At 35.9% G+C, this 21687-nt stretch overlaps 1 pseudogene; it reads left to right on the top strand.

Moving 5' to 3' along the window:
- Positions 1–893: 893 nt before the first annotated feature.
- Positions 894–6314, top strand: LOC139776153 (uncharacterized; annotated as a pseudogene).
- Positions 6315–21687: the final 15373 nt, after the last annotated feature.

Below are 21687 nucleotides of genomic sequence, written 5' to 3'. Positions count from 1 at the left end.
TCACTCGCGATCCGCGGAATAAGGGAACACAGGTTTAAGAAACGTAAGGATGGTTTATTGCGTAAGTTACAATCGCAGAACGAGAACCGAAATGTCCGCTCGAGTTTCAGTGCGAAGGAAATCTGACAGCCGGGCTGTATCAACAACACATAGCAACGCCCGTTGCTAAAGACGCTCCGCGGCGGAAAATACCGGGTAAAGCTGCGAACTCAGCGCGAATGCAACATTATATTGGTAATTATACAGTTTAGGGGACTCACCTCAAATATCGATGAAATTATGCTCAATCGACGCGTTTTTGCACGAAACGAAAGAATCTGGCAGAAAAAAGTGTCGCTCTGCCCCGCGACGCGAGATATTAAACGTTAAAGTTGACAGGAATCAGGTTATGATTCCTGTCATACCGACGACATGTAGCAACATTAAACATGCCCTGTGGCCACATGCGCATGCTCAGTGGCCGCATGTGCATGCTCAGTGGCCGCACGCGCATGCAAAACTGCGCCAATTTTAAATATGTATTTTATAAAACAAATGAAGCGCGACAATGTCGTTATTGTTAGACGCCACGAAATTGTACGCCACGTCGCCACGCAATGTTAGGCTTGATAGAGTTCGGGCATCTGACATATTGTCAGGATAAATTAATAGATTTTTTAATCCAGCATGGTGTTCTAACAGCTACAATTAAATGTAGTGAATGTGGTAGTGACGTTAATATTGATAAAGAAACATTAATGTACCGATGTAGAAAACGGTACTACGTAAAAAATGAGCACAAGAAACGTGTCTCGAAGCAGTGCAGTTTTAAGAAAAGTGGCAAAGCTGGTACTTGGTTCGGAAAAAGTCATCTTGACGTGGCAACAATATGCAAAATTGTTGCCTGTTTTTTAATGTTGAGACATCCACGTCAAGATGACACACAAGATGAAACTGGCGTTTCGTTGCCGACCACGATTGTTGACTGGTTCAATTTTTGCCGAGAGGTAATTATATTTTAATATATTTTCATAAATACACACACACACACACACACAAACACACACACACACACACACACACACACACACACACACACACACACACACACACACACACACATGTAAAATGTATGAAACAAAATATTAATAATATTATTTCTTCCTACAGGTCTGTGTGTTCTGGGCTGAAAAACATAGTGAGAAACTTGGTGGCCCAAGACGCACAGTAGAAATCGATGAAGCAAAAATTGGAAAAAGAAAATACAATCGTGGTCGGCTCATAAGAGGTAGGGGAGAGTGGGGTAATTGGGAACACTAAACTTCTAACGCTCAAAAATAATAGAGAAAAGTTATAAACTAAAACAACTTTTATTGCTACATAAACTTTGGTTATCTATGTACTTAGTAGTCATAAAAAAATTCTTAAAAATTTACGTTTTAATAAAAATATAAACAAAAACAAAAAACATTGCCGTTCCTATTTACCCGATACCCTATGGGGTAATTGAGATCATCCCGCGGGGGAAATGGGAACGGTATGGGGTAATTAGGAACGACGGTTAATCACGACATATATCACACACATAACCTCTACTAGTCTCACCGGAAGTACAATGTTTATGTGCCCAGAGTTGGCAAACGGCGCACTGGATCCAATCTTCTTTCGGTGGAGATTGATACTTTTCGTAGCACATTATGCAGTAAAACCCTTCTTCGTTTTCTTTTTTTTTGTAAAGCTTTCTTCAAATTTTTGACTCCTTTACCCTTGACTCGTGGCTTCTTTGGTATGATTTCTGGTGATCTTTTGGTGTTTTTTTCTGATTTTTTAGCGTTTCTCTCACTTCGTCTTTTCTGTTTTTTCTCTAATTGAATTTTTATTGGTGTGCTGGATAAAATCTGAGAGTGCTTCTTATTTTGTCGCTTAGAAGTGGTTCCTGTTTTAGGAATAACAGGCACATTGATGATTTCGGCAAGAGGCACAGGAGTGGATGGAGGAGGAGTATTAATGGTAACGCTCAAATCATTTTCATTTTCAGGAACAGAAGTGGCATCCTGTGTTGGTATTTAAACTTTGCTCAGCTGCAGTTTCATGAACATCACATTCTTGAGTCTGACTGGTGTGGGATTGATCAGATACCGTATTTTCAAAGCTGTCTTTAAATTTATCAGGATCAATAGGATTCCAGCAGCCCTAAATCCACAGACAGCCTTGCTTATGTTAGCTGTTTTGTTGTACGCCTTTGTAAAAAGTTCTCCAACCTCATATTGGCTTATTCGTTTGCCAGGGTTGTTAACCATGTAGAGTTCACATTCCTTATTGTATGCCATCTTCAGTGAACTGAAAATTGTAAGATCCAGTGGCTGCATTTTGTGAGATACATGGGGTGGCAAAGAAAGAACTTGCAGGTTGTGTTTTCGGAAAAGCTCGTATGCTCCCAGGCTGATATGACTTTCGTGATTATCGAGTATTAATAATACTGGTTCCTCTTTGGTAGGTTTCACAAAAAAAATGAAGTGTTGCAAGTAGTCAAGAAATATGGACTCATTTATCCAACCGGAATCAGAAACCGTGGCAATCATGTCGCTGTTACAGCCTTTAATTAACAGTCCGTTCATTCTCTTTCTTTTAAAGATAAACATGGGAGGTACATATATGCCACTAGCGTTGACAGCACAAACTACTGTTGTTGTTACACCGCGTTCTCCGCTTGTCGCTTTTGCTATCTGTTAGTACACCTTTTGGAGCCAAAATCTTGTAATTTTTTTGAACTGTGCTAATGCCGGTTTCATCAATATTAAAAATACGATGACCAGGTATATTGTGTTTTTCTTGGATCGTTTTTAGTTGATCAAAAAACAGATTTACTTCGGTGGCATTAAAAGCTGTTATTCTATTAAGTGAAGTAGCTTCTGGAATCCGTAAGCTGATGGAAGGATGTCGAGACATAAAGCCATAGTACCAGTCTTTGCCTGCCAGCTGGGTTTCTTTGTTAAAATTGTGTTGCAGTTTGTTAGCTTCAGCAAATCGAAAAGCAAGTCTACGTAATAAATTTGGTGTTATGCCAAAAAAAGACTTGCAGCAATCAAGTATGTATTTTTCTAGTTGGTCCTCTTGTTCTTTATTAAATACCGTGTGCCGACCTTTTTTTGGTGTCTTCAATTCGTTTTGTTTTAGTTGCTTAAATAATGTTTTTGGTACTGACAAGGGAACGGTCGGGGGTGTCCGAGACCGATTTGGATGCGCTTTGGATATGTTGTTGAGCATCAAAAAATATTAGACTCGTATTTTTTTTTTGCGGCTTATCTCGACGTTTATTGGTCGAAAAAACCCGATTTAGAACCTACCCGATTTGGATGCGCTTTGAATATGTTGTTGAGCATCAAAAAACATTAGACACGTGTTTTTTTTTGCGGCGTATCTCGACGTTTAGGGGTTGAAACAACCCCTCGAAAATAACGGATTTTATAGTTTTTAGCGAATATCTTCGAAAATATAAGGCGTATGAAAAAAAGTTTGGTACAAAAGGTTTATGGCTTTTTGTGCTCTTTACAATGGCGTAATCAGATTTTTCAAATTTGTCACATTTTTTAATTTAACCCCACCCCCACCTATTATTTTTGCCAAATATAACAATTTTTCCAACGCAAATTTAAGAGCGTCAAATGCCAAATACATCCATGTGTATTTTTATTATGATACCATTATTAGATTTTTGGCAAGACGAGATGATATGTGGTATAGGCGTCGCGCTGTAGGTAGGTGTTGCGTTATTTCTGTTCAAGTTGCGCCGTACGCTTAAAAATTTCCATTTCAACTCCGGGATGACCGAAAGCGCTGATGCGAAGGCCAGCGCAAGGCTATTTCGAGAGTCCTGGACTAGCAACGGAATGTCGACTCCGACATTATAAATACCGCCGAATTGTATCGGGCGGGCAGTCGCAAATTGGAAAGAGACGGTATCAAACCTAACAAAGACCACTCCATTAATTATAAAGTGCGTATTTATTTATATAATTAAAGTTCGAGACAAATATTTAATTTTAATATCTTTCAGAATGAAGTTTAATCCATACAATGTAATAATGCTACTTTCTGCAACTTTCACTGCTTTCAACTATTCACCTCTCTCTCTCTCTCTCTCTCCAAATTATGGTATGTACTTCTCGCTCAGCGACTCAAATCTATCTGCCGTCCGTCCGTGCCTTCCTTCAGAACGCGCGAAGGCTTTCCCCTACTCCATATAACCTTCCGGACTTCCTGCTTATTTATTTTCGTGCTAACGCTATCGAAATAGCGTAAACTCCTCGCTGTCAGCGCCTAGTGCTGACCTTCGCATCAGCGCTTTCGGTTGTCCCGGAGTTATAATTGGGATAGTGTATTATTGTAGCGGTTAATGTGACGCACGTTCAAATTTGCGACTGCCCGCTCGATCTTACAATTCGGCGGTGGTATTTATAATATCGGAGTCTACATTCCGTTGCTAGTCCAGGACTCTCGAAATAGCCTTGCGCTGGCCTTCGCATCAGCGCTTTCGGTCATCCCGGAGTTGAAATGGAAATTTTTAAGCGTACGGCGCAACTTGAACAGAAATAACGCAACACCTACCTACAGCGCGACGCCTATACCACATATCATCTCGTCTTGCCAAAAATCTAATAATGGTATCATAATAAAAATACACATGGATGTATTTGGCATTTGACGCTCTTAAATTTGCGTTGGAAAAATTGTTATATTTGGCAAAAATAATAGGTGGGGGTGGGGTTAAATTAAAAAATGTGACAAATTTGAAAAATCTGATTACGCCATTGTAAAGAGCACAAAAAGCTATAAACCTTTTGTACCAAACTTTTTTTCATACGCCTTATATTTTCGAAGATATTCGCTAAAAACTATAAAATCCGTTATATTCGAGGGGTTGTTTCAACCCCTAAACGTCGAGATAAGCCGCAAAAAAAAATACGAGTCTAATATTTTTTGATGCTCAACAACATATCCAAAGCGCATCCAAATCGGTCTCGGACACCCCCGACCGTTCCCTTGTGAGTATTTGGTAGCAGCTTGGCCCAATGTGAGCTTTTTACTTTTAACATCTTCGATTGCATGGCGAAGATTTTCAATTTGGTATTTTGGTTTAGTCTTTCGTGCGTCATTTCGAGGCATCTGAAACAATTTGTAAAGTTTAAACATTTTTACACAATCAACCAGCAGCACTATGGGTAATTAAGAACGCAAGGGGTAATTGGGAACGTTCCCAATTACCCACCTGACGCCGTTCCCAATTGCCCGAAGTAGTCAATATACATCAAAATGGTCGCCACTCTCAACAGCACTTTTGGTTAACTTCAATTTACGTGGGATTTGAAAACAAATAGTGCGTGCATGATAGTAACAAAATATGGTGTCTTTGAACTCAAAAATTTGATACTTACATCTATTATAACAGACGACAAAAATTATATCAAAAATACAAAAAAAATTGTTCGACTTACCGTGACAGCACGCGTGCGTCCTTTCACTCTCACTGTCGCGTACGCAATGAGTGGCGCTGCATGCAGCCGTTGAATAGGTTCGGGACGGTGTAGTGCGGGGGGATGTATTACTTATCTAGCTGTTCCCAATTACCCGCCGTTCTCAATTACCCCACTCTCCCCTAACTGGATTTTCGGAGGATATGAGCGAGGCACAAAGAAGATTTCATCGTGCCAGTACAGGATCGAATTGAACAGACATTTCTGGCGTGTATTAAGGAGTGGATATTGCCAGGCACTACCATCGTGTCAGATTGTTGGAAGTCCTATAATTGTTTGAACAATGAAGGCTTCCAACATCTGACAGTAAACCACTCCTACAACTTCGTCGATCCTGAAACTGGTGAGAACTTTTTGCCATAGTTAACTATATTATTATTGTTTATTTGTATATTGTTCTAATACATTTTTTAAATCTACAGGCGCGCATACGCAGCATATAGAGCGTGTTTGGAGAGAAGTTCGAGAGAATATCCCAAGGTATGGAACCAGGGAGGATCACGTCCTTGGATATTTGAGCGAATATCTCTTCAAACGCGCCTATAGCCGCTTGGAGCGTATAGAAAACTTCTTTGATGTCATCGCAGAATTATATCCTCCGATATCCACTTTTGAGGACCAGCCAGAACTTGAGCCAGAAACATCCGACGAACCAAGTACCAGCACTGTTTAGAGATACGTTTCTTGTGCTCACTTTTTACATAGTATCGTTTTCTACATCGCACAGTGGGGCCAAATCCCAAAAAGCTGGCCAAAAGTCGAAAAATAAAGTTTCGATTCCGAGGATTTAAAGTGGTGGGTTTGTTTGAGTAATAGTCCGAAGGTCGGATTCTAGACCAGAAAACGTCCTATCCCTTATATCTGCTCGTACACGTCAGTTCAAAAGTGACGCTCGCTCGAACAAGACGTGTCGTGTTCGGAGCCGAGTTTTAAACGTTATATTCAGGAGGACGCCAAAGCTATAAAAATAAAGCAATTTTAAATCTACAAAATGGATTCGACAGCTGGAAGTAAGTAGAATATTATCACGTATTACAAAATTTATGGTAATAATTTATGTGATATTAATAAACAAATGAGTTTTACGAAAATGAACGTAAAATTGCAACGGAAAATTTAAGAAACGTAGAGAAAAGTTTATGAGTTCTGTAGAGTTCTGCGACCAGACCTATTGCATGTTGTAGATTCAAGTATTATTTAATGAAAACAACAAAAAACTGCTGCTACTAGCTGCTACCCTGCTATTGGTGCAAGTTTTTGTAATGAAAAACAATTTTCTTTTCAATTGAATTGAATTTTAAACATTAAAAACGCAAAATATTGAAAAAATGTTTCTGATGAAAGTTGTAGGGTTTTAAAATATCTATTTAGGAGTGTACTCACATTGTGGGCCCGGGGCCCTATATGGGCTCAGTCAGGCCCAAGTCAATTTTTAATTATATTAATCCCCATTTTTTATTGCGCATTTTGATTCTACGGCTCAAGATAGAAATATTTTGTATCAAGTCAATTTTTGCTAAGCCCCTTCCAAAAGGCCCAAAATTTTGGGCCTTTAGAAAGGAGTTTAGCGAAAAATTAGGTGCCAGCTAAAATATTTCTAATTTAGAGCGTAGAATTAAAATCCATAAAAAATGAGGATTAATAATTTTTCATTGTCACTGTGGAGAATATTTTAAAAATAAAAATTTAAAATTCGAAGTATAGGTTTTAATGAAAAATCCGCACGAAAAAACCGGGCTAACTAAGAACCAGCGCGGTAAATAATGCGCGAAAGTTTTATTTATATTTATATTTTACATATTTTCCGACCTTTAACTGCGTGCCGACTAGATTTGTCAGCACGCAGTCAAAGGTTGGAAAATATGTAAAATATAAATATAAATAAAACTTTCGCGCATCATTTACCGCGCTGGTTCTTAGTTAGCCCGGTTTATTCGTGCGAATAGAAATGTAAATTAATGTTTTTTTTTATTTTCTTGTGGTCTTTATTGTATTGAGTTTTAAGATACGCAATTTACTTTCATAAATAATTTAAAAATATATATTTTTTGGAATACATAATAGTAACTAAGATTGAATGTGTAATTGTCAATTTATCTATAAATATTATACTTTCAAATTTTAGAATCTGCCGACGCTGATGCTCAAGCCTTATTATTAATTGCGCCAAGGATTACAGAGAGTGAGGAAAGCTCCAGCAATCTTACAATTGAATCAACTGACTGTGAATCAAATTATTCTTCTGATGACGATGCATAAAGTTGTTGATTGACTGTATTTTAATAAATATATATTTATTCACCGCCCGTTTACACAATTTTTAAGTATGACTCAAATATTTTTAAAATTTTGACGTACAATGATCTATGTAAATTTAATATTTATTGTACTTTGTATCACGATCTATTAATTTGCATTCTTGTAGCATGTGTTGATTATCGGTAATTTATGTTGTTTCAGCATTGTTAAATTAATTTGATAAGGACCCAAAGTAAGGGTTGAAATGTCGTTATACTAATAAATTACTGCCAGTCAGACCGACTAATCTTGTTTTATTAAATATATATTTATTTTGCAGTTCTCACTTTTTATTTCACTTTCTTCCTTCATGAACAATTACATATTTAATAAGAAATTTAATGTTGATGTAATAAATAACATTAAAAATTTTTTTTATAATAATTTTATATTTAGATATTAGAATTTTGACAGCATTCTTAATCTTTCATTTTTCTATTGTTATTTAGAAATCGAGTTTTAATTAATGATCATTGAAAAGGACAGAATTTAAATCTTAGCCTAAATAAAACGTTTTTTCTATACAAATCGTCTATATATAAAACCATCCATTTTGATTTTTCAAATTTTGACTTCGGATTCGTAATCAGCGAGCCCAAAAACTTCCGGGTACTGAGTTTTATCCAAATTGAAAAACGTTTTCGACTTTTGACCAGCTTTTTGGGATTTGGCCCCACTGTGCATCGGTACATTAATGTTTCTTTATCAATATCAATGTCACTACCACATTCACTACATTTAATTGTAGCTGTTAGAACATCATACTGAATTAATAAATCTATTAACTTTTCCTGACAATATGTTACATATCTAAACTTTATTATACCTAACATTATTGCGTGGCGTGCATTGTCTTGGTGGTGCATGAGGGGGGTGCAGGGGGGGGGCAAGCGAAATTATAAAGCACATGCATGGAGGGGTGCAGGGGGGCTTACATGCGTGAGCGCACGTGAACGGGAGGGCTTTGCTCCCCTGACTATATTAAATAATTAAAATTGAATGTATTATTTTGAAGTTGTGATTTTCATTAAAGCAGATATTTTGTATTTAACTATTTAAAGCGCGTCACTAACCTACACAGGTTAGTGACGCGCTTTAAAAGTATTTAAGTGTTTAAAGCGCGTCAACTAACCTATGTAGGTTAGTGACGCGCTTTAAAAGTATTTAACTGTTTAAAGCGCGTTACTAACCTACATAGGTTAGTTGACGCGCTTTAAACACTTAAATACTTTTAAAGCGCGTCACTAACCTACATAGGTTAGTGACGCCCTTTAAATAGTTAAATACAAAATATCTGCTTTAATGAAAATCACAACTTCAAAATAATACATTCAATTTTATTTATTTATTGGATTCATATTAAGATCTAACATTTCTCTACCGAAAAGGCTGTAACTGTACACACGGCTGCGTCGCATTTGTCCCAATTGCTACAAAGAATAAAAAACAATATACTTGTTTGCTATAGTTATCAATTAATATTGAAAGAATTATCTCATGATTTAAATATCGATATCTATACTCAATATTGCGCTTCCTCTCAGCTGTGTATATTTAAAGTTGGCGCAGTTTTGCATGCGCGTGCGGCCACTGAGCATGCGTATGTGGCCGCAGGGTATGTTCAGTGTAGAGTCCCTATATAAAAGTCTGGCCACTGAGGCTATTTTGTAACAAAATGGCGTCTGTTGCATCTTATATAGGGACTCTATAATCTAGAGTCAATGACACTCAGGGACTGTAGTCGCCAGCCTTAACTGAATCTAAACAAGAAGAAGGAACTGTCGCATTGTGAAAAATTTCTACAACTTTATTATATTTTTTTTATTAAAAGATACATTATTGCAGTAAGTACAACTATTGAATCGTCTCTTGTCTTAGAAGATAATTGAAAGTAGGGGAAACCGGGGCAATTCGTGACAATACGAAAAATTTCCCGCGCGGATAACTCCTATGCATTTGCTGGTAGAAACCTGTATTACAGACCATAGATGGGTCTAATGGTCCTCTATATTAGAACAAAATTCGGTGTGCGTATCTACTATGTTTCGTTGTCAGTGGCGGAAAAAGTGTTTACCTCGTGTAAAAGTAAATTTTTGAATCCACGGATATTTTGTATTCAATACGAAGCAATTGCTTCCAGATTTGAAACGGTAATTTTTACTTGTTCACCTGGCATTTACACACACATGTGTAACGCAGGTTGCAAGCATTTATTTCTTGTCTGGGTTTTTCGGACCACGAAAGATAAAAAAGGACGCTGGGGCATTTCGTGACATGACCGCCTGGGGTAATTCGTGACACATTGCGTGAACAATCCTGGGGAAACGATGACGATATATGACATCCCTTCGATCGTCACCGATTCTTTGCCTTTAGCCACAACAAGTACAAACATCAGGGCCGGATTCAAAGCAGCAGGAATCTTTCCTTTCAATCCTGACGTTTTTGGTGAAATCGATTTTTTACCCGGTCAAGTCACTGATCGAGCATGGAATGGAGATGACCAACCACAGCCAGGTACCTCAACTGAAAATGATGTGTCAAGGGCCTCAAACAATCCCTTCGATCGTTTCCAAAAGCGGGCAAAAAGAAAGTCACGACAAGAGGACAAAAACAAAAGAGAAGTGCAATTTTGACTGACGCTAATGAACTCGATGCACTTGTTGACGAAAATGACGAAAGAGTACAAAATAAAAGAAAGAATATAAGGATCAAGCCCCCCAAGAAACAGCCAGCTTGCAGAGGACGTGGACGCCCGAGAAAGGTCGTTACTCGCAGTTCGGAAGACGACGAAAGCGAAGCCTAACGATTTTTTGCCCTTCCTATTCCATTTAATGTACAATTTGATTAATAAAAACCTTTTTTGAGTGAGTAAGTGTACGTTTTGACATAAATCATGAAAATAGGACGAATTCGGATATTGAAACCCGTTGAAAGAAGAATTGTCACGAATTGCCCCGTGCCTTGTCACGATTTACCCCGGTATTGGGGCAATTCGTGACACGAGACAGAGTGAGGCATTTCGTGTTCTACTTTAAAAGTAATGTGATGAAAAAACACAAATAAATATTTTTTGAAAACTAGAAGGTTGCACGATGAAAAAACCGGCTAAAACGTATTTTTATCTCAAATACTTATCTCAGAAAAAATTCAAAACCAAAAAATGTCACGATTTGCCCCGATCTCCCCTAACAATAAGATTACAAATAATTAAAATAATAACAGGTAAACAATACGCAGAAATAAAAATGCCAAGTTGTTGTGTTCCGGAATGTAAAAATTATTCTCAAAAGGGATTTTCTATGCGACGACTTCCGACTAATCCCACAAGAAGATTATTATGGATTGAAAAAATTAATAGAAAAGATTGGGATCCCTCAAAAAAATGGTTCATATGTGAAGTAAGATATACAATATTAAATATTATCTTAATAACTGAAAATTCAGTACTTATTGCATTAACATTTTATAGATGCATTTTTCTGATGACATGTGGGAGAAGCCTCGTGTGGATGGAAAGCGGAAATTAAAACCTAATGCAGTGCCAACAATTTTGTATCAACTACAGAAAAATGACACTTCAGCAAGAGTAAATATCAGTCAATTTTGTCTGTCTGATATGTTTTTCTGTTAATTGTGTAATTTTGTGTAATTCTTTTAATTGTGTAATTTTTCCAATAATATATTTTTTTAATTATAGATCATACATATAGATTATAAAATAATTAACTTTTCATATAATTGTAGATTGACATAACAAATAATAGAGCAGAAACATTTATGACAGATTATGAAATGGAGGAAACAATAAACATTGACAATAATACGATAAATACTCAAGCTAATTTAGAGGTTGAAGAAGAAACAATATACACTGAAAATACAATAAACACTCAAGCCAGATTAGAAGTAGAAGAAGCCAACCGCGAACTTCAAAAGGCAAACGTAATCCTCTGTAGAATAGATAGTTTTTTAATTATAGATCATACATATATAGATTATAAAATAATTAACTTTTCATATAATTGTAGATTGATATAACAAATAATAGAGCAGAAACATTTATGACAGATTATGAAATGGAGGAAACAATAAACATTGACAATAATACGATAAATACTCAAGCTAATTTAGAGGTTGAAGAAGAAACAATAAACACTGAAAATACAATAAACACTCAAGTCAGATTAGAAGTAGAAGAAGCCAACCGCAAACTCCAAAAGGCAAACGTAATGATCTGTAGAATAGATAAATCCAGACAAGTATTGAAAAAACGTATAAAAAGATTACATTATGAAAAAGAAAGATTACGTTATGAAAAAGAAAAAATTGCAGAAGAAAATTTAAAATTGAAATCGTTATTAAAATTGAAGTTAAACATGTTCAACGAGGATCAAATTAAAGTTCTGACTGGTAAAAATTCACACGGTGTCAAATGGTCAGATAGCACAATTATGAAAGCTCTTCATTTGAAGTTTTTATGTGGAAGTAATGGCTATAATGAATTATTAACACAACAAATTCCTTTACCATCAGAACGTACTCTGCGAAGAAAAAAGGAGAGTGTCAATTTTCAAGAAGGAATATTACATAACATGTTTGATATTTTGCAAAAGCAAGTATTATTATTCAAAGATGATCGTGAGAAAGATGCCGTAATAGCTATTGATGAAATGAGTTTAGTTTGTGGTGAACAGTTTGATCCATCTACTCAGACACATATTGGTTATGCTACTATTCCTGACAGTTCTGGTAAGACAGTTCTATATGCTTAAAGGCCACTTTGACCAAACTGCACGAAAGTGCATGTTATAGATAATATAGATGCATGTGAGTGCGTGTAGATGCATGTGAATGTATGGAATGGGACTCAATTGATCACGTCGTCAATTGGCTGATTTAAAATAAAAATATCTGATTTGGTCCAGTGGAAAAATTCCAGGCACCGAGGGCTGTGGTCAATCACAACGTGGTCAAACGGGACGCTCCTGAGTGCATGTTGATGCTTGTGAGTGCATGTACTATGAATGTAGAATGATTTTTGTTTCTCCATTGTATGAACATAATAAATGCAAATTTTATTTCTATATATTTGCAATTAAATTGCAAATAGAATGAAATGAAATTATATGATATGATATTTTGGCCAGTATTCGTAGTCGGTTCTTATTTTAAGTCGCCTTAAGATGCTAATACGACTCTGTGATTGGTTCATGACATCTTAAGATTGTACTTAAGACGGTCTTAAGATCCGACTACGAATACCGGCCATTGATATATTTTGCTTATTTTCTCTGTTAAATTTAAATAGGTAAAATACAAAAAGCTACGTACGCCTTGGTTATTATGCTTGCTGGTATTTTTTCAAGATGGAAACAAGTTATTGCTTATTATTATACTTCTAATGGTTTTGCTGGTTCTCATTTAAAACCTATCCTAGAAACAATCATTTTCAAAGCAGAATCTATTGGTTTCTTGGTACACAGCATTACTTCCGATATGGAATCCGTTAATCAAGCAATGTGGAAGGCGTTTGGAAATATTTCTGCAGCTAGATATTCGACAATAATAAATTCAATACCTCATCCTCTTGATAGTAACAGAAAATTATTCTTTTTTGCTGATGGACCACATCTTTTAAAAAATCTCAGAAACTGTCTTCAAAGTAACAAAGTAATTGAACTGCCAGCAACGTTTGTTCAAGCCCATAATCTATCATCTTTAACCGTCAAATGCCAACATTTAGTAGAGTTGATAGAAATACAGGAAAATTTAGATCTAAAATTAACACCACAACTTGAGAATAATGATATTACTCCTGGAAAATTTAATAAGATGAAGGTCAACAAAGCAAAACATGTATTAAGTACAGATGTCAGTAGAGCTCTGAATTTCCTGGCCGAAGAAACAAACACAAAAGAATACGACACAACAGCAGCATTTATAGAAGTAGTTTCTAAATGGTTTACATTAATTACATCACGATCACCACGATTAGCATTAGGAAAAATATCCGGAGATAAATTTAAAGAAAAAAAATATGATGATAGCTTACAGTTTTTATATTCAGTTATAGAATTATTTAGAAATATGGAAGTAGGCCGAGAACGTCGTTTTAAACCTGTTCAATGTGGTGTGATGATTACCACACAATCTATTATCGAGTTAACAGAATATTTGATAGCTAAAAGAAATTATCAATATGCTTTAACAAGTCGCTTTACACAGGATTGTGTCGAGAACTTATTTTCGGGAATTAGAGCAAAGCATCAAATTCCAAATGCTTTGCAATTTAAGCAGGACTTAATAGTATATTGTGCACCAAGGGGCGAAAGTAGCGTTTTTCAGACGAGTGTGAAGTTTGCCGCCCGAGCCGAAGGCGAGGGCGGCAAATCACACGAGTCTGAAAAAGCTTTCGCCTCGAGGTGCACACGATATTTTTCACAATATCTTAACGGAAAGTTCGATTTCCATGCCTAGAGAGAGGCGAGAGTGGTCAATTTCACGCCAAGGCGGCATAGCGGGCGGAAAGTAACCACTTTCCTCCCTAGGGAGGAAAGTGACCACTCCCTGTTTAGCGGGTGGAAAGTGGTCACTTTCCGCCCTAGGGAGGAAAGTGGTTACTTTCCGCCCGCTATGCCGCCTTGGCGTGAAATTGACCGCTTTCGCCCCTCTCTACAGACATGGAAAGTCGAACTTTCCGTGGAGGTGTTGTGAAAAAGAACTTTGTATATCCCGATATATAAAACAATCTAAAAACTCTAATTATGAACAAGACGACAGAGAATTTATTGGTGATTTTTTGAGTAAGCCAAAGACAATTAAGTTTGAACCATTTCCAAACATTCCTGAACCGAAAACAGATATCCGTCTTTGTAACATTCAATTGAACGTTCTATATAATATTGCTGGTTATATTGTTTCCTCTATTATTAAAAATAATACTGTAATATGCAAATTATGTTTAGATTCTGTAGGATGTAAAGATTTTTACGGGTATAAAATATTCAAAACTAGTGCAATTAAAATGTTTTAGAAAAAAAACTTTATTTTTTGTTAGTGAACAAGTTTTTGATTATTTCTTAAAAATGGTGATTGTTATTCGTCAATATCTTCCACATTTAAGAAATAGCAAGTGTAACTTTATCCGCTTCTTTTTGACAAAAATGCAAACTATTAATTGTGAAACAATAAAAAATTGTCACCAATTATCTGAAAAAATAAAGAAGCGTTTTATAAGATATCGCATGAGAATCGCATGTCAAAAAGGTCGGCTAAATAAGACAATACATAGCAGCAAAACAATGGCTATGCATTCTATAGTCAAATAATTTTTCTGTATTAATAATATTTGAAGACTTATTTTTTATATTAAAATGTTAGAAAATTAATGTTATAAGAGAATTAAAAATCTACATTTAAAATTCTTTTGTCATTTATTATACCTCTCCTGTTTGAATTTGTCTGATTTTTGTAGTAATTCTAATTACTCGTTATTAAGATCTCAAAATCTCGGGTACTTGCAACTCGGCTCGCGTAAAAATACATGGCATTCTCGCGCTGCGCGTACTTGGCGCGAAACACTATCGTGTCTCTTGATTGGTTCCGCCATTTTGTTACAAAAGGTTGATTGAGCCAATACGCCTGAGTCCCACTCAGTGGCCAGACTCTTATATAGGGACTCTAGTTCAGTGTTGCTACATCTCGTCGGTATGACGGGAATCATAACCTGATTCCTGTCAACGTTAACGTTTAATATCTCGCGTCGCGGGGCAGAGCGACACTTTTTTTTGCCAGATTCTTTCGTTTCGTGCAAAAACGCGTCGATTGAGCATAATTTCATCGATATTTTAGGTGAGGCCCCTAAACTGTATAATTACCATTATATTTTAGATTTCCCTCGGGTGAAGATAAGATCGCGAACGCGATATGTATTACTAGGTTATAATAACTGACTGACAGCGCGCTGTCCGCGCGAACGCACTGAGCGACGAGCGCACACGTACGCGTATATGCTGTCTCTTTTCAGTGTAGCAACACTGTCACGGAGGGGACCCGGGGGAACGTTCGACAAGTTCTCAAATGCCATCTATCGAGGAAAAAAGCAACCGTACGGCGACGACGACGACGACGTATCTTAATTGTAAAATTTACCATTTCAGACTTTGCATCGTAATATGTGTCCTTTCTCATAATGAATTCTGTCGAGTATTTTGAATTATTTTTCATTCTGCAAACTCATGGTGAAAATTTAAAAGACTATAGAACTCTTTTGACACATATATTAGCTAAAAGAGAATTTAATTTTTCTGAAAATGCTGGAGGAATATTTATCTGAGCCATTAAGAAAATTTTTATCTCATTTATATGAACGATGGTGTAAATCGAATCGTATATATACGAAATTTATAAAATTGAATGAATCATGGTTACGAACAACATTTCGATTCCCAGAAGAAGCTTTGATTGTAACTTCGACAGAAATAGAGCCAATCAAACCTTCTACATCAGCGAATAAAAAACAAAGACCAGATATTTCTTTATCTAAACAAAAACCATTTTTGAATATATCAAATAGACAAAAAAGAAGACGTACCGAATTATTTAGAGCTGAAAACACTATAGATGAACTAGCATTCGCTCTAAAAGTAAAGATGCAAGATTCTGGCAATGTTGATGGTGCAGCAATCTTATCTTTTCTTATTGAACATCCTGAACAAACATCAAGACTCAGAGCTTTCTGCGAAGGTAAAGGACTTGAAATAAAAATGTACTCCAAAGAAAAAGCTTTAGCATTAATAGTGAATTTGAGATTATCGAAATTAAAATATGAAGAGCTACAAAATATTTCTATTGAACAAGGCATTAATCCGTATCCTTCGTATTATCAAATTCAATTGGCAAAGAAAGACTGTTATCCCCCAAAAGAAGCAATTATAATTTCAGATACTCATGCATCAATAAAGTTACAAGCTCTCCTTGACAAGCTCTGACAACTTATAGATTACTTAAAACATGTAATATTGGTACGCATCCTGAAATTCGGAATTTGAAATTAATATTTAAATGAAGATTTGATGGAGCAAGCTGTCAAAGCCTTTGCAAACAAGCATTTGCAGATCTACCGAATGATTGCGACAAACCAAAAGATGATTCAATTTTCACAACGTGTTTAGTCCCTCTGAAATTGATCAATGGTTCAACTATTATTTGGGAAAATTTGAAACCGTCTTCTACAAAATATTGCCGACCAGTTAAGTTGAATTTATATAAGGGAGAATAATGAAATTATCCGTAGAGAAAATCAAAGGATGTCAACCGAAATAGAAGCTTTGATTCCAACACAATCAGGGTTGGGCAGATACGTATCTTAAAGTATCTGAGATACGTATTTAGATACGTATCTTATTTAAATACAGTATTTAAATACCGAATAATTAAGTATCTTGTATTTTGTTTTTAATTACTTAATCTAAGTGTATCTTGTATTTAAATGTATTTAAATGTATTTACTAATTACATATTTTGTCCCTTTTTGAAATTTAATGTAAAAAAATTGTATAGCCTTAAGGGGATCCTAAAGCCGTCTGTATTACCGACCAAATTCTATATCTGTCCTTGTATAGACAATGATAGTAGACAAGGATAGACAAGGTTATAGGTTATATTGCATTCATTACAATTCATCTTTTTTTGTAGGCTTTTATTCTTAGTTCCAATTGCACGATATTGTTCTTACATGTTGTCCCTAGGTCATGCCGGTCTAATTTTGTGGATATTTATTGTGAAATTTTTGTACAAAGCAAATATTGTCGTCATGTATACCAAAAATTAACAAAAAATATTAATTTTTTTTTGTTTTCGATATAAATTCGACCACCATAACCTAGATTTTGATGCGTACTTTAATTCTATACAAGAATTTTGCATTTCTATAAAGCCATTTAAAAGATTTTCTCTAAGAAAAAAACCGGTATTACAGACGGCTTTAGGATCCCCTTAATAACTAGATTATTGGCTATATTTTGTCCCTTATCATCGCTATACGGCTATACCCTCAACCCTCAACGCCGTCTATGTACCGACCTTCGGTCGCCGAAGCAGTTCTCATTAGAAGCTTTTGAGAATGTTAGAATGTGTATCTATCTCGCGATCCGTTTGTTTATGGCGAAGGGTCGCGTGAGCTTTTGCGTCGTGCTGGCAGATTATGAAATTAGTTTCTACGAGGATTTTTGCTAATATAAGAGCAATAGCAGCATAGCCAGCATATAATGTAAGAAATGGACGCTGAACCCGGAACATCTAAAGACTGCGAATACTGCGAGAAAGAAAATATACCAGCTATTTTAAATGGCAAATTATTCGTCATAAAAAATATAGATGGCAATAAAGTTATGGCTCAATGTGAGGTGTGCAATGCCAAACGTAAGAAAACAATGATAAAAGGTGCAATAAATGCGACAACTAATTTTCGTACACATCTAAAGGTAAATTCTTTATAAAATTATAAAAAATATATATGTTTAATAAGATTTAGCAAAACCGGTAAAAATGATAATAATCCTAACCTAAACCTAAAGCCTTCCTTGAACAAACCCGAGAAATCAATTAAATATGTACATAGCATGAGTGTTAAATTTATTAAAATTTGAATTTCAGAGATTACATCCTACAGAATTCAATAAATTCACCGAGATGTCGATAAAATCCTATCCTAATCGTAAAAAAAGAAAAGTGGCAAATGATGACAAATCTGCACCTACAATTCCTACAAACATTGACGTTGGAAGCAGTTGTGTAAAACAGAAGCAGTTGAAAATTAGTGAGGTTAAGATACCCAGCAACAAACAGAAACAAGCACTCTTTGATAAAAATGTAATGAATTACATTGTGAAAAGTATGAAACCACTTAATACTGTTGACGATCTAAATTTTGTCGACTTATGCTGAGGTTTAGACAGTTCTATAATAGTAATGTCTCGTCGAACTCTTAGTCGAAAGATAGAAGAGGACCGTATATCCGTTACTGGACAACTATTACAAGTGTTTTAAAACGTAAAATTTATATGCAGTACAGCAGATATCTGGTCCACGAAACATCGAAGTTTCATGGGCGTGACGGCACACTGGATCGACGAAAACACTCTTCAACGTCACAGTGCTGTTCTTGCATGTAAACGTTTTAAGGGAACACATAATTATATTTCGATAGCAAATTTATTATTTGAAATAAATATGCAATATAATTTGAAGAGCAAACAGATAGTTTCAACGGTAACTGACAACGGATCGAATTTTGTCAAAGCCTTTAAAGAATTCGGTTATAAGATAAAAATACCAACTGTGCTAGAAGAAGAAATACCTACTGTGCTAGAGAGAGAGAAAGAAGGAGAAATAGATTCCGAATGTTCGTATGCATGATGAAATTGATGAATTGATAATCACATATTTTTTTATTTTTGGTCATTGTACAGGGTGTATCAAGACGATACAGAGCGGTACGACGGGTCGCGCGTCTGCCGGCGTCAGGGGCACGCTGGGGCACACTGCGTAGTCGTAAATTATGTAAGCTGACATTACCGACTTATCGAGTAGGTCGCGCGCTTTTCTCTCTTAATTGTGAAAAAATATTGATAAAAATGTTAAGCGCGAACACTCTTGTATTAAAAATATCTTTATTTTTGAAATGTTAAGTATTTAAATGAGATTACATATGTATTGTAGGTTAATTATTATCGGCCGCTGAGCTTTTCTTAGATATAATTAATTAATGAAGATTAAATATATCTATATAAATAATTTTTTGACTGTTAATATTTAAACTGTTTTTTCATCGGTTTGATATAAAAATATGTTTTAATTGTTATAGATATTCGATAAATAACTGTAGAACATAGCAAAGAGCAATTCTCTCCAAATTTTCAGGCAATCACGTTCTTGCGATAACAAAACGATTCAGCAAGTATTTGCGAGGGGACGCGGTTTCCTTTAATTGTTATTAATTTTTTATTAATAATTTATTCAGCAGCGACCGATAGCAAAGAACGATTCTCTCCAAATTTTTAGGGGATTACGTTTTTGTGATAACCAAACGATTCAGCAAGTATCTGCGACAAGACGCGGTTTTCTTTAATTGTTATTAATTTTTTATTAATAATTTATTCTGCAGCGACCGATAGCAAAGAACGATTCTCTCCAAATTTTTATGGAATTACGTTCTTGTGACAACAAAACGATTCAGCAAGTATTTGCGACAAGACGCGATTTCTCTTAATTGTTATTAATTTTTTATTAACAATTTATGCTCTAGTGGTCGTTCTCGATTTTTGTTATCACAAGAACGTAATTTCCTAAAAATTTGGAGAGAATCGTTCTTTGCTATCGACCGCTAGAGAATAAATGGTTAATAAAAAATTAATAACAATTAAAGGAAACCGCGTCCCCTCGCAAATACTTGCTGAATCGTTTTGTTATCGCAAGAACGTGATTACCTAAAAATTTGGAGAGAATCGCTCTTTGCTATGTTCTACAGTTATTTATCGAATAATCTATAACAATTAAAACATATTTTTATATCAAACCGATGAAAAAAATTATTATTGAATAATGAGAATATACTGTTCTTGATACAACTATACAAATTTTTCATGTAAGCAAGTTATCTTTGTCTAACACTATGTAATCTCATTTGAACATTTAATATTTCAAAAATAAAGATAGTTTTAATACAAGAATGTTCTTTCTTCAGTGTGCATAAGAAGGTATTTTATTTAAAAATTTGTTTCATATCTATATGTAAATAATTATTTATTAATTTCTTACAATGTATTTATTTTACAGGATATGTTCTACATGTCCACCATTGTTCTCCAAACACAATGCGACTCTCCGCATAAAATTTTGTCGCACTCTACTTAATGTGACAGGTGTAATATCGCGACTTGCTACCCGTATTCTTGCAATTAACTCGTTGCGATTCATGGGTAATGTCTTATATACCTGATCGCGTATAAAACCCCATGCAAAAAAGTCCAAAGGCGTGAGATCAGGTGATCGCAGTGGCCACTCGTGCAGATCACTGTGAATGCCTATCCACCTGTTTGTAAATCGACGATTCAAAATCGTACGGGCGAGAACGGAAGTATGGGCTGGATGGCCGTCTTGTTGGAAGATGATGTTTGGGCGGATGTGTAATGAAACATCTTCCAACAAACCGGGCAGTGTTTCCTCCAGAAACTCGGAATATACTTCTGCCGTGACATTTATATGTTCAGGGAAAAAGTACGGTCCGATAATCGTATCGTCCACAATCCCCATCCAAACGTTGGTTGACGTGAAATCTTCCCTGGACGTGCGTTTCTTTTATGCAGTGGGGGTTCTCTTCCGCGTAATGGTGTTCATTATGGCGATTAATCATGCCATCACTGCGGAAAATGCACTCGTCTGTTTTAAAAACGTCAGATCGTAGACGGACAAAAAATTATCGAAGTTGAAAACGCGGTGAACGATGGAGCGTCCTCGTTATACTAACGAAGAGTTGGCCAATATGTTATTAATCTACGGCGAATGTCGTAAAAATGGAAGGCAGGCCGCAATTTTGTACGCTGAGCGCTTTTCTGAAAAGCGGCACCCGGCACACGGGTATTTCCATACCATATTAACTCGCCTTGTCCAGCATGGCACGTTACACGCGTCAACACGCGCACGAAATCATCATCATCGCCCGGAAGAAACTATCAATCAAGTGAGAGAAGCAATTATAGAAAATCCGCACACGAGCACGAGAAGTATCGGATATGATCTCGGTATGGACCATAACAAGGCGCATAGAATTATTAAGAAAGATTTAAGAATGCATCCTTACAAGAGACACACT

Source organism: Temnothorax nylanderi, unplaced genomic scaffold (assembly GCF_030848795.1).
Source record: "Temnothorax nylanderi isolate EJ_2023f unplaced genomic scaffold, tnyl_v1.0 TNYL_tig0113_pilon, whole genome shotgun sequence".
Lineage (NCBI taxonomy): Eukaryota > Metazoa > Arthropoda > Insecta > Hymenoptera > Formicidae > Temnothorax > Temnothorax nylanderi.
Note: the sequence above shows the minus strand (reverse complement) of the source record. Positions and strands in the feature narration are given on the sequence as shown.